Raw genomic sequence first — 15,284 nt, 5'->3', positions numbered from 1 at the left:
CAATGAAAATACCACAAAAGGGTATTTAAAAAATGTTTGTCGAAATCTAGGAGGAGGAAGTCTAGAGATGTCTAGTGGGAGAAGTCTTCCCACTGTTTGGCTTCACCTTTGCTAGAACTGATCATTTCGGTGATGAAGCAAAATATTCCGAATTGGAGAAGCTGCTCTTTACATCCAATTACATCTTTACGCTGGTAATTACATCTTATATAATAAATGTGGCTTCACCATTACGTCTAATATATCATTTTATTAAGTATATATTTTAGGGTGTAATTATGTTGTCAACATAATATTTATACTATTTTCATATAATATAATATTATATATAATATAATATTTAGTATAATATTTTCAGGGTATATTTCAGGGTAAAACTGCAAAAAAATAATTACAGGGTAAAACTGCAATGATTACATAAGCTTTTAGTAAGACTTGGAGGTGATAGTATTAATGAAGTGTCAGATATATTAATTAAGGGAGTTGGGACCTTCGAAACATACAAGGTCTTTGTTTTCCTTAGATTTTTGCTCATATTTCAATTATTAAGCTAAAAAAAACACACAATAGAGTACTCAAGGGTCTGCCTCCAGGGTGGACTCATTACAGAAATACCAATTCAAGGAAAAAATATAAGGAGGGGGTAAGGATTTCTCTTTAGCTTTTTTATTGAGACACTAAAAAGACATTTTCCAAATATAAGTTCCCTACCCAAAAATTGATGCCCTGACTCATGTCAAAAAAATGCCAAGAATTTTTCAATTTTCTCCAGGATTTCAATTATTTTCGTATATTGCTTTCGCAATTTATTTGAGCCATAAACTTTCTTAGGAATTCTGACAACAACTTTGTTTTGCAAGCGTGTTCAAGAAATGTTCCCTTCTCGATATCAATTCAATAGTGTTTTGATTCAACCGTCCTTCTCAAAACAGGGTCCCTACTCATTAGCTCTAACCTAATAACTTTTATCCTCCTGAATACTATATACTGCTGAACACAGCGGGTGAGCAAACATATTCTTCATATTGTGTTCCTATCATATTGCGTTTTTAAAGGGCACTTTAAAAAGCAGTTAGTTTTCAAATCAATGACAGAGTAGCTTATTCCCAGGGGGAAGCCGGATACCCTAGGTATCCCGGGTATCCCTGTGGTCGAACATGGGCTCTTCAACAGTTATTGTGCATTCACACCAGCGTGATATTGAATCTCTAAGAATATAAAGAATCATTTTTCAGAGTCAAGTTATCTGAAGTTGATTCTATAATGACTAATTTGCAGGGATAGCTTTAGTTTAAGGACCCTTTAAATTTTTCTTTTTCTATACCAGGCTTTTGTATTTCCTTTAAAAAGGATAGAGAAGAGAATAATATGTAGCAAAAATACAGTTATAGGCTATATGTTCAGACCACGTGGTGTATTAGTTCTGTAATTTCAAACATAGTTCAAACGGAAAATTTAAATTTTCAGGTTGATGAAGACATCGACCATTCTGAAAAAAAAACTTGGTCTTGCTATTGTGTCAGTTTTAGGGTTCAATCAGTTAAATATAGTTCCACTGGTCCTCAAATAGTTGTGGAATCACAATTTCGAAAGGTTAAAATTCATGGATTGAAATAGAGAGTCTACTTATGAAAAATGCTCTGGCTCAAAAACTTTAGTTCTTTTTAGTGGCCTAAAGTTTCATGTAAAAGACAACTTGACATTAAATACAAAAAAGCGTAAATTATTTGGTGTCCTTTTCTGACATACGTTTAAGGAATTATATGATTCGTGCAAGGAAATGCGTCACACCAATAAACTAATGGAGTTTAGTGCATCTTTTAAAATACAGAAGTAAAGGGTATTCATCTTTCGCATTTACTTTGGTTTGGCTTTGTTATAAATTTATTTTAAAAATTTACTTTTACTTAAATTTACACAAAGAAAGGGAGCGGAGTTTATTCTTCTCGTTTTATTTTTACCGTGTTCTTTTATTTTTACCGTTATACCGTGTTATTGTACTGTTTCTATTTTTACCGTATTCTACCGTATACCGTTGTATTTTACCGCGTTCTGGCTAGAATACTTTTTCAAACTTGCAAAGAGTCGTAAAGTTTGGTTATTTCACTCTAAAGAAAAAACACATATCTTTTGAGCCAATTCTGGCGAGCCACCCGTTAAGGCGAGCCATTAAAGTCAAATATCGCTTTAAATATAAAAACAGTACTTTATAAGGGCCATCAGCATATTGAGCAGTCATGGTCTGTCTCTGCTATTACCAAAAAATATTATCTAAGAAAGTCATACACTGCCTTTGAAAATCTTAAAGTACCGAGGACAGAGAAAGTAAATCTGACTTTGACTTGATGAAATGAAAACTTACACAACATATAATTACTAAAAAAACGAATAAAATCATATTTAATGAAAAGGACCTCCATATACAATTTTGCAATTTTAGGTGGTAAGCCCGCCAAATAAAACAGCAAAAATAAGCAAAAGCCCATGGTTCCAAATAGCTTGACAAGGTGTAGCTCTCTTTTGAAGATGTTCTTGTCCTTGGGAGCAAAAAAAATCTTAATCTTTGAACTTTTATAGACAAAAGAGGTTAATATGATTAAACCTATAATGTCCTATTTTTCAATATAATTCATCTTTTTATTAGTATATTTTTTTAGGATAGCTACCACCCTAAAAGAGAGTCCTGTGTGCGTGTCTGCTGCCACATGCTGATTGTGGGAGAAAAAGAAAGAGAGCTCCCCTGTAAGGTAAGTCAAAAACTCACCATCCCTTTAACATTAAACCCAGGAAAAGATTTTGAGGAAAACACATTAAAATGTTTGAAGATACAGTAAAATTTGTTCCTTGAGATCAAAATGACCAAATTTTCTATTTTCAGAAAAAAATATATTGAGTGCATAGTCTTACAACGATTTTTCTTGTTTTTTTTTTCTTTTCTTTTTGTCGAATATAGCCTACTTATCGTCATAATGTTTCTTCGGAAAACCTCTAAGGTGCATGAAAGTAAAATCACTTTCTTTCGCTTTAAAATTATTGAATGAAAGCACAATATATAAAAAGTATAAAATATAAGTTGAATCTTTTGATATTCCTTTGTTATCTTACATAAATTATATTTCTTTGTCAGAGTCTTTCGTAGCCTAAAGAAAAAATAAGAATCTCTTACTGCCAATGTATGTCCTTTTTTCATAGAATTTAGTTCTTTGTCAGGACTTCTCTTAGCTAAATATAAGAAATTTACATAAACAAAGTTAAAAAATTTGAAATTTTTATAAGATTTAGAAATTTAGTTTAAAACAAGCTAAGAAATTAAAAGTTTACCTGCGCAAAGTTACCCTACTTTACTTAAAAATCGCCAAATTATAAAAATAGTAAAACTAAATATAAAAGTATTGAAGAAAATGGAGTATCTCGAAGCAGAGATGAGAACCATTGTAGAAGTTTAAGCGCCTTTTTCAGTTTTGTATTTTGTCCATTGCTTAAAGATAGTATTTGTTATTAGGAAACATAGCGACATTTTTCACAGGGGAGTTTTCTTAGGGGAGAGGGGTTGTGTGGTGGGAATTTTCGGTGGGGAGTAAATTTTTGGGAACAATTTTCTTTCAGTTAAGGTGGATTTTCCGGGTGGATTTAATGTTTTTCGATCCTTTTACATATAATCTTTGGTTCGACGTCTTCCACCATTATTATTTATTATTATTTTTTATTATTTTTTTATTATTTATTACTATATTATTATTTATTATTACATTATTATTATCATACTATAGTATTATCTTTTATTATATGCATTATTTTTTTTGTCGCTATTTGTGTCCTTAGCATTCTTGTATCAGGGCCCCATACTTTATTATGGATGTTTGGCAACCCCAAATATAGTGTTCCTACAGTTTTTCTCTCCTCCATTGATGGCCCTGCCCATTAATAGGCGATACTACTTTGTTTTTTTGTTACAGCTGATGATCTCTTCGTCCCTTCATCTAAATAACACAATTTAGAAAGATGAAAGCCAAAAAAAGTTAAAGAAAAGCATGAATTTTGGTTTCCAATTCACAAACGTGAGTAAATACAAACGATCCTAATTCCCATCACCTCCCCTTACATTCAAAATACAAAGCCGGCCGCAAAGTTGCAACGAAAGTCAATAACTCTGGACTGTTAGAAAGAAATAATTGTCTGGACAGTGGCAATTAGACTGTAAAGAGCAAGCTAGAACTTTTCTAAAAGCACTTTTGTTCCAATAATGCGATGTGTATAAAGACCAAACTAAAAGGAAAGTTCAGAGAGAACAAGGGGGAACGAGGAAGAATCATTGAAACAATGGGAAATTAATTTACGTGGACAAGGGTCAGATTTTGTTAGCTTATTATGTTAATCTTAGCTACTCAGATGCCTTCCCAAATTTATTTTAGGATGCCCTAGCAAGGAAAAAGCCATAATAAGAGTTTTGAAATCCTTATCGAAGAATAAATATCACCAATATTTAATATGAATATAACCTAAAAATTATAATAAATATAATATAACCAGTAAAAAAAATAAATACCAATAACCAATTTTAAACAATAAGATATTTTATTCTAACCAATAAAATACGAATATAAATATAATCAATAAAATAAAATAACTTCAGTTGATACTCAACTGAAGGCTCAACCCCGTAAGGCTCAATGGCAGAGGAATCAGCAAAAAAGAAGAAGTAAAGCTATGAAATTTTACTAAACTCAAAGGAAAGAAGAAAAAAGGAAAGGGAAAAAAATTAAAAATTTGTTGCCTGTCATTCAAAAATTTCAAAACAGAAGACCTTGACCACGTAAAATATGCAAAAAACAACCAATAACCGTTTTAACTTGATGCAACAACAAATGGGAGAGAGCTCTATAAGGACTAATGAGAAATACTACAAAAGGAAATAATTAGTTGAATAAAATTAAACAAGTGAAGTAACAAAAAAAAAAAAATCACGCACAAATCAAAAGTTCTGCATTGTTTGTTTTTTGACCATTAGTCAAAGGCTGTTTAATTAGAATAAATAGCTCTTTTGAAAGTACTAAAGAAATTCAGCGTAAAGAGCAAGGTATTGACGATGGGACGAACCCCGTCATACACTTAATAATTTCTGTTCGTTTTAAGTTTTAATGTTGCTCATTGCGTTTAGTTGAAGAAATTTGTTTTTAAAAATTTGATTTCTGATTGTTTTTTGAGATCCGACACCCCCTTCAAGGAAAATCCTCTTTGTCCATAAAAAACTCCTCCATGAAAAGATCCTCTCACGTAACCCCCGACCCTCCCCTACAAAAAATACCCCTGAAGACGTCTGTATACTTCCCTATAACCAATTCTATATGTAAACATTGGGCAAAGTTCATAATTTGCAGCCCTTCTCCTGGGGACTATGGGATATTAAGTCATTCTCATAGACATAGCTATTCGATTTTTCGGCTATGCTGAACAAAATGGCTATCTCAAAATATTGATCGGGTGACTTTGGGAAAAATGAGCTTAGGAGGGGGCCTAGTTGCCCTCCAATTTTTTGGTCGCTTAAAAAGGGCACTATAGATTTTAATTTTCATTTGAATGAGCGCTCTTGTAATATCCTAGGACCACTGGGTCGACAGGATCACTCCTGAAAAGAAAACGAAAAACGAAACAAAACAAATAAACACGCATCCGTGTAATAAATAGACACGAAAATAAACACGTAACCTGTAAAAAATAGGAAATTGTACAAAAATCTATATCTCCTTTAACTCGCAGTTAAATCAGTATCTCTTTTGAGCAAGCAAATGAGCATATCTCTTTTTGACTGAGCTAGAATCTTCCTTTTTCACGCCCAAGCCAGAAGTTTCTAGAAATATTTCACAGACGTTAGTAATAACGACCCTCTGCTTTTAACTGGACCAAGAGCCGCTACTCTTTTCTTCCATTAATGACGAAGAAGGTTAATGGCAATTTCCTCAGGGCAAGACGCAGGTGCATAATAAGTATTAGGGAATATTTTCTATGAGATGCAGGTGTTAATTACGTAATAGGGAATGTTTTTTAAGAGATGCGGATGCTTGTTACGATTAGGACTTGTTAGAGTCCTTTACTCAATCGGGGAACTCCCGATTGTAAAAAAATTATCATGGTTCGATATTTACAGGTGAGGGTGAGGCAATATGGCGCCACTTGTTGGACCTTACGATTTGCTTCAGTATTGAAAAAGAGTTCAGTGTGTTAATATCAAGGATATTATACTTCTATAGTAATGAATGCTTTTACTTTATTGGATAATTGAAGGCACTAGCAATGGTGAAATGAGAACTAGAGTGTCTAATGTTGCAGTAGAAGTTACAGGGGTTTGTCGAATAAACCTAGAACGGGACAAGATATTTTCACGATATGTAATATCATCAAGCAAATTCAAGTCGGAATAACAGACATGCTTTGCATCAAAAGTGATAAATGTGGAAATCAAACATATGAAACAATCTTCACTGGAATAAATATGAAAATATGTTTTCAGACAGCGGTTGTTGCAGATAAAATTGGTCCTAGTAACCATGTCTTACACTCATACCAACACTTTCTGCATTTAAAACATTTAGAGATGAGTTGAATGGTAAATATGCCATTTCTAGGAAAAGAAATCCTTTTTTGATATATTAATTTTTACTCTTGGTAAAAATTGAACTTCGTAAAACAGCGATGTTGTACGCTTCCTGCTGAAACTGATGAATTCAGTTTCAGTTAGTTTAGTCCACTTTATTTCCAAATCAAATGCATTTAACTAATATGCAAGTACCCATCCCAAGAAAGATACAAAAAAGCACTTGCAAATGGGCGGGATGAGTGATGAAAATTTATCATCCTTTTTAAACATTTTTCACTTTTATATTATTTCAATCGCTTGCCGAGGGGACATATGCCGGACCTAATATTTTTTGAAAAACTTTCTTTAAAATCCTTCCCAGGGCCCCAATCACGTAATTTAGAGGCAGCAAAATCCACGGCGACTGGTGCAATATATTTTTCAAGCCAAGGGTAAGGCAGAGTGAAACAACTTAGCAAACCAATTGCCCAGACCGTAACTGGACATAGACGAACGACCCCTTTAATATTTCATTCTTTAACCCAATTCTTGTGGTCTAAGAGTAGCAACATAGCAATCAATATCGGGACAAATAAAAGTACAAGTTTTCTCGTATATCACTGAATGGATCGAAAGTGACATTTAATCACTACCAGACCTTTTGTCATTGCCAGACGATGGCCTAATCTGCTGCTTAATTTTAAATTAGATATATATTAAATATATTAAAAAATATATTAAATATATAAAAGATGCTTACTATTATTTTTCGGAACATATTAAAGATGCTTTGTAGTGTAGTGGTGAATGTATTCGTGAGTGGTCTTTTGTTCAAGAATACGTAGCAGAGGGAACATTGGTATTACAGACTCTCGATGCCTTGACATAGGATGCGTAAAGAAACATACAATTGTCTGATGAAAATTCGCGTGTTTAGTCCGCACAGATAACACAACACTTGCCACTTAAATTTTTTACTTTAATAATTCGGTCTTTAAAGCTGAGAGCCTCATGCATATCCTCAATGAAGAAAATACAAATAGAACTTCAATTTGAAACTTAAATGTAAATTATCCTCTGTTCAGTTGAATATTTGAATGTGAAACCACCCGTTTTCGACTAGCAATTTCTTATAGATAGCTTGAAATAGCTCATGAAAATTGATTTATTCCTCGTAGGGTATATTAGAGAATGGGTAATCACCAGAGTAAAATTGTCCACCAAACCCTCGTCAGAGAAGTCAAAGGTTCTAACTTTTATATCATATATATGATACTTTCTCAGGATATCACATGTATTTTTAAGAATACAATCAACAAGAACAACTTCATACCTCCCCTCGAATTTAATGGTGGGGGAGAGTTTTGTCCAAAAATCACTTGTTTTATTCAAATCATCATAAAGTGGGCTAGACACATTGGACATCAATGTCACATAATAATTATTAGGCACTAAGAACATCTTCAAAGGCCATCCAATATTTAGAATCCTTGAAAGAGTTCTATCCTAGCCAACGAACAAGCAATTGTCTCTTACCCTTGCTTTTTCCATTTTATACTCATAAAAACAACGAAGAATCTTGTCATCTTTCGTATCACGTAGAAGATACGTTACTGGCTTAGTTTCTAAGACTTTTTACACTTTAAAAAGCTCAGTAGACCACAAGTCATTCTCCTTTTTAAAAATATTGCTTCTTAGATTGATTCGAACTCTATCACCAACATTAAATTTCTTCTTTTCCACAAACTTTTCACTGGAATAGTGTTTAAAAAAATTTCAAGTTTATTGTTACTGTGATGAACTTCAAAAGGATTATGATTAGACAGAGATCGATGAGGATATTGATTATAAATCTACATGATCTTATCTAATCTTGAATAAAAGCAGCAGTATTTTTCAATGTGCAATATCTCAAGATCAAAAATGGAATTATTCTTATCAATCATTCAGCCAATGCCGGCGTTATCAGACTATGACAATGATAGAGTATTGTATTATAGTTCAATAAAACCTTTTTAACATGTCGATTAACAAATTCATCGTTTGAATAATTCTGTAAGAATCTTATTCAAAGATAAATTCACGGGCTCTAGGAACTTCATCGCCTCTCTTTGACAATGATTGCAAGTAAAATATACTTGTACGGGTTAGTTTGATGTATTTGAATCTCGTGTAGTTTCAAAAGATCTGCTTGTAATATATGCAACGTGGAAAAGGCTTTCGTTTTTCAATTATAACTACCGCGGAAGAATTTAGGTGCGTTCATCTGTAAATACTCTGTCGTCGACTTCTTGTCAGCTCCAGCGGCTCGGGAAAGCACGGTGCGGGAACTTAAACTTCATGCTTCATCGATATTTTCATAAACACGTTTCAAAGCTTGAGCTATTTTGAACGTAAACGCGGTGTGAAGCATTCACTATTCTTTTGCTTACGGATTGTAGTGGAAAGACGCTTTGGTTTGATACCTTTTAAATTATCACCCGCCCCCACTGGGCGTACTTTCTGAAAACGATTTAAAACATCTCTTGATGTTTCTCCGTATACCCTTAATAGTTTTTAAACGTGTTTATTCCCAATTAGACTTTTTTGGAAAATTTTATGACTATAAAAATGTATACAAATGACTATTAAATGATTCGATTCTTTTAAGATTTGTAACCATATCATTTGTAGCTCTTTCTATGGATTGGGACTTCATTCTTTTTGTGATTAATTTATACGTGTTCGATTTTCAGCAAAATAGGTCAAGAGTCATGTACTTTGCTCGCGATATGATTGAAGTATTACGTCTACGCTTACACTTGATGAAATTTTGGATATTTCTTTTGCCTGTTTGGGTGGTGAGGGTACTGGGAGAGAACTTTCAGAATTTGAAGCTTATCAAAGACATATAATTTGTGATCTTGGAATCGTTGGCCAGCATCCACCATAAAGAAACGTGATGTCAACGTTTTGCTGTTTCTGATAAAGGTCGGCCATAAGCTTTTGTTTTGAAAGTGTAAAGTGTATACCCAAATCCTCTACCAAAGATAGATTATAGGGACTCAATGATTCCCTAGGCACGAGTCTGCTTACGCACGGTAAAAAAACTCCTTTACCAAGTCATTAAGTTCCGCTGGGATTTCACAATCAATTTCAAAAAATCATCCCTGTTGTCCCTGCTCCTCAACAGTGTATATGTCAGGGAAATTTGGAGCAAAAAGATTATTCAGCCATTTTTAATGTTCACACGGCAAAGAAAAGTGAGACGTTGCCATTGGATAAAGGGAGTTCATATACAGGAAAACCGCATTCGACTTTTCACAAGGGCTTTGTCCAGTAGGATCCGTTTCCGAGAGTCAGTCCCTACAAAAATAAACCCTCCCCTCATTTATCTCTCTAAGAATAAGTGCTGATCCACATCATTGATCAGACCTATATTTTCATTACTGATTTTAAGAACTAAATCCGTCACTAGACGAAGAGTTGAAAAATAATATCCCAAATCCAACCCAAATTTATCCGTCCCCAAATCCAATCCTTGTAAATTTATCCGTTTTTTTAGACAACATCCAACAACGTCAACGTCAACGCCAAACTTTGTAATGAAACTCCCCTTTCTACACCCTCCCATAGCCCCAACTTCTTAGCAAATTCATAGTCGGTAGTGGTGCATTAACGATTGTGAAGTGAATCTTAAAACACTTAGATTGGTGCCAATTTTTCTCACGTAGCCTCGAGGCTGAGCTGTAGTACTGATATGGTTATATACCCATACATGTCAATAAATCATACATTTCTCCATCTGGAAAGTGCTGTTTAAGGAGAAGAAAACTATTAAAATTTCAATTTTTTGTGCTTGAATCAATTGATCGATTTTATCACCTCCTTTTTATCTTTAAGTTCCCCCTCTTCATACTCTGTATCGTACTGTAACACTGGTACCCCAATCCTTAAATACTTATTAACCTTTCAAAAAATCTATTTCCTTAAGGGTTACAAGATATCGCCCCTTAAATCAGTTAAAATTAACTTTAGAAAACTCTGCCCCCTCTTCAGCCCCCCTTGCTGCAAAATCATCCAAATGTGTCTCAGTGGCGTCATTTTTCCGGGGTTTATGGTCTGAAACCAGGACCACGTAATTGAAGCACTCTATGCCGGCATTGACAGAAAGGCATTGTACATCCTTACAACCCTCTAAATATTCTATTTTACACCCCCAGCCCCCTCCTGCCTCTTAAAACAAATTTATTTTTAGATTTTGTGACATTTAAATCTAAATTTTTTCATATATAAAACTACAGACACGCTCCCATTTTCATTTTGACTTTATACCCTATTAAAAATTCTTCCCAACAACTCTAAAAAAAACCTCAAATTTTTTTAAGTCAGGGTGAAGCGTATGCATCTCAGTTTGTAGGTAATGCGAGTACACCTCACCCGACTTTTCATTTAAATATTTTTTGGTGATGGATACGTTTACATTGTCCCACCCTCCTGCCTCCCGAATCTGTTTTTCAAAAAGTGCCTGAATGTTGCTAATATAGGAGTGTCCTATGTCTATTGGATCTGTACAAATAGTACCACTTGTAAGAGTGTTGAAATTGGTCTCCAAATACAGCCCAAACTTGAAAGAGTCAAACTTGATTCTCTTAACTCTACTTTTTAAAACAGTAAAAAAAATTAGCGTAAAGAGCGGGGCGTTGTGGAGGAAAAGCCCCTTTCATATACGGAGTAATTTTGTCCGTTTTAAGTTTTAATGTCACTCCTTACTTTCATTTAAAAAACTTGTTTTTTTATTTAATTTCTTTTAGCACCGACAAGAGCAGCATTGTCAGGACTCTTTATTATCGCCGAAAAGACTGGGGTATCTTCATTTTGATGGAAAAACCTATTGTGCAATGCCCTCAAATTCCCTCCCCCCTGAAAAAGGTTCCTCTTCAATAGCTAAGCACTAAGTTTTCAACGTAAAAATGCAGGGTGTTAAACCTTATTTTCAAAACACTAGTAATTGTTGAAAGAATAGATTAGTTTTAGCTATTTCTTTTAAGAGACATAGGGGGTTCTCATCCCCTCAAAACTACCGACAGGCCCTCCTTTACTAGCCTAGAAGGAAGGTTTTATTTTAGCTATATCTCTTTTAGGAGCAAAGAGGTCTTCAACTCCCCTCAAAACTATCGGCAGGGCCTGCCTTATTGACTATAGACGAATGTTTTGTTTTTAGCTATTTCTCTCTTAGGAGCGAGTGGGTATTCCCTCAAACTATTGACAGGGCCCATGTAGTAAACTAAAAAGAATATACATAAGGTAGAAAAAAAGGTAAGTTTTTGATCGTCCAATAATTAATCTTTATAAAAAATATCAATAATTTGACTTAAATTGAGATGGACAGCCTGTATGAAGGACAAATTCTCCCCTTGATTAGGACTTCAGGGGTAGCATCAGGGCCATGTTGGGGAACGCTGGTCCCGATGGGCTGGTAAATTCACTACCATGGGGCTTGGGGGTCGAAGGGGTAACATCATGGCCTTGCATGAGGAGCGCAGGTCTCGATGGGCTGGCATTCTCGCCTTCCTTCCTGCTTTGTAGAATCATCAGCTTCTTTGCCAGAGGAGGGCACTGGTCCAAATTTTCCTTAAAAAGAAATTAACTTTTAATTTTTCATGAAAAAATAAATCTTATTTTCAACATGTCATCACTTAAATTCAACTCATTCCTATCGCCCCACCTCTTCTATATTGATGCTAGAAACCAGTTTTCATGGTACGCGAGGATAAGAGAAATCTTCAAAGACAAATTAGTTTATTCAGATGTGCGTACACCCCCAAATCAATTTCTTACCAGCATAGTTTTCGAAAGGCTTCCTTTTATTGGTTTCAAACCACTTTCATCCATACTACGCCCCTAAACCTAGATAATTTAGATCTGTGGAAAGCCCCATATCAATTTTTTACCACTATATTTTTCAAACATCTTTCTTTTATTAATTTCGTAGTACTTTATTCCGCATTACACCCCTAAACTTAAATTATTCAGATCCACACACCTCCAATATAAATTTTCACCACCATACTATTCAAAAGGCAATATTTATTTCAGACCGTTTTTTTCAAGCTGAGATCCTAAGCCTAGATAGCTCAGATTTGCATACAATCCACTACCATTTTTTGACAGCAAACTATTCAAAAGACTTCCTTTTTTTTGATTTCAGAAAACTTTTTTCACTATTAGGCCCCAGAATCCCAAATTATCTGGATTTGTGTATACCCTTATAATCAGTTTTACCAGCAACTAATTCGAATTACCTCTTCTTTGTAGTTTTAACCCTAACTTTCCATATTGTGCTCCTAAACCTAGATTTTTTTGGATTTGCGTGCACTCTAATATTAATTTTTCGCCACCATATTATTCAAAAATCTTCCTTTCAAATTTCAAACACTTGTTTCCATACTTTGTAATTAAACTAAATCTAACAGCATTTTTTTATGTGAAAACAGTAATCCTCTTCTCCTCTGCTCTTCAAAGATTATGTTTAACCATAAGTCAGTCAATTTGATCATGAAAATGTTTCTAAATTACGATTCGCTTGAAGTGTCATAGTGTTCAAATTTACCAGACAAAGGCATACTCCCCATATGTAATTATCGCAAGACAAGCTGTTCGCTTTGAGCCCCAAATCTGACAGATATGAAGCCGTGTTTAGCCCTTGCTCTCAGTCTATGCTTTAAAGTGTCTAATAGGGGACATGAATTTTGCGATAAATGAGATAAATTTATTGGTAATGACATTTTTTATGGTGGAGGGGGTGGGGTTCTTAGATTTTTATCCAATATAAAGAATTATAGTAGGTTAAACTTGGGTATGCTCACCTTATCTTTTTGGTGGGGAAGGGGGTATGTATAAAGAGGCATACCTCTTGGTATCTTTGGGACTGATCCGTTTCTCTTAAAATCAAGTTTTGCGCTCCAAATCCCATACAAGACTGATGAATGTCCGTTCTATTACCCGGTATTATACCACCATGGTCCAGTAGAAAATTACCTGGTTCCGGTTAGAAGAATAACGAATCACATGAGGACTAAAATATTGGGTGATTAACAATTGGGACCATGTGCTTACTTGAGGGGGGCCTGGAGGTTTTATTCTGGCCCTTGAAGGTTGTTTAAACAGTCTCTATTAGGTAACACCCAAAGCCTATTACATTAAAACCAAACAAATCATGATTGGGCGGGCTCCAAAAGAAACATTCAAAGAAACTATTAAGTAGTTAACACATGGTTTGTTTAGAATTACTCAAAGCATGCTTTGTTTAAGTATACTATTAGGTAATTAACACAGGTTTTGTTTAGAAAACATTCCATATTTCGTAATTATCACCTGCATCTCTTAGAAAAAATTTCCCTGTTACGTAAAATGCAATTGCGTCTTTCTCGTAAGGGGTCGCCGTTAAACTTCTTCGTCATTAAAGGAAGAAAGGTGTAGTGGCTATGGCCCCTTGTAAAAGCAGAGGGCCGTCACTACTTATGCTCTCTTTTTTCCTTTCATCTTCAAAACTATTTTCCTCGATACCGCGACAAAGGTGTTTCAGTTCCAGCTTGAACTGAGCTAGATTTATTTTCTATGATGAAAAATAAAATTTTCTTGGACGAGTTAAAGGGGATATATGAACATTTTCCTTGGTAAGCTACCTTGCAGCACAGGAACTTGGTCTGGCAAAGCATACTTACCATCCACAATATTGCAAATTTTCCCCACGGCTATGCTGGCTAGGGCTTCCAGCTCTGGCAATGGTAAAGGGATTAAAATCTTCTATTTTCTCAAGCACTGATCATTTAAATTTCTACCCACTTACTCGCAAGTAAATGTTTGTCTATTCGGGTATCCATTTGTATGTGGCTGCCGTTTACCCATATAATTCTGATCTTGCCTGAGATGAGTTAAAGCTGAGCATCCAGCTTTAGAGTTCAAATCTCTTTGTCAAGGATGACCAGTTCAGCCATCCAAGACGCCTCGGCTTACTCCCCTTTTATTCTCTCTGCTAAGATGTCTTTCAAATCTTATCAGATATCTTTCAATAAATATTTTTTTCAAAATCTTGGGTGGGGGATATTTTTCTATGAAAATTCTGAAAGGACTTTTTTTAAATATAAGAGGGGAAAAATCTATACTACCTATACACCTACCTAATAGTGTCCCTGCACTTGTCTACCAGGACATCATTTTCTAGCCATGTAATTCTAGTTAGAGATACATATGACCCCAATTTAAAATAATTCTTCTGGAGTAGTTACGGGCTAGCTTCTTCACATTTCAACAAACTTAATTGGTTTTCTTCTTGACAAAATTTTACAGTAACCAAAATGCAATAAATATCTTGGTTGTTGCCAGGGGTCTATGAGTTAATAAATGAAAATATTTATAGTATTAATCCCTTTTAGAAAAATTTCTGCAGGTACTCTTGATTACACAGTCAGTGTTACTAGGCGTATTTCATTACCTTCACCCCACCCTCGAAATACCCAGAAAATTATCCTGTGAAAAATTCCCCCTACATGCAAATTATAGCGGCTGAAGAGAGTTTGACAAATTAACTAACGACGAAAAGAAGAAATTATACTATTTATTTTTACACTTCTATTTTAATTCTTTTCGTGCTTTATGGGGTTGAGTTATCACAGCAGGGCAAGATAAAGGTTAAAGAGAATAATCTGAAAATGTGAAATTAGTTGCA

At 34.6% G+C, this 15,284-nt stretch overlaps 1 long non-coding RNA gene across 1 annotated transcript in view; it reads left to right on the top strand.

Annotated features, from left to right (window-relative positions):
- Nucleotides 1–15,284, top strand: part of LOC136029844 (uncharacterized) — a 96,202-nt gene that overhangs the window by 10,341 nt on the left and 70,577 nt on the right. The window contains exon 2 of the long non-coding RNA XR_010618128.1: nucleotides 2,658–2,747. This is a non-coding gene — a long non-coding RNA (uncharacterized LOC136029844). The remainder of the gene's footprint in view (nucleotides 1–2,657; nucleotides 2,748–15,284) is intronic.

The sequence above is a fragment of the Artemia franciscana genome, chromosome 8, assembly GCF_032884065.1.
Source record: "Artemia franciscana chromosome 8, ASM3288406v1, whole genome shotgun sequence".
NCBI classification, from domain to species: Eukaryota; Metazoa; Arthropoda; class Branchiopoda; order Anostraca; family Artemiidae; genus Artemia; species Artemia franciscana.
The sequence above is the reverse complement of the archived record's forward strand: the minus strand, read 5'-3'. Positions and strand labels throughout refer to the sequence as shown.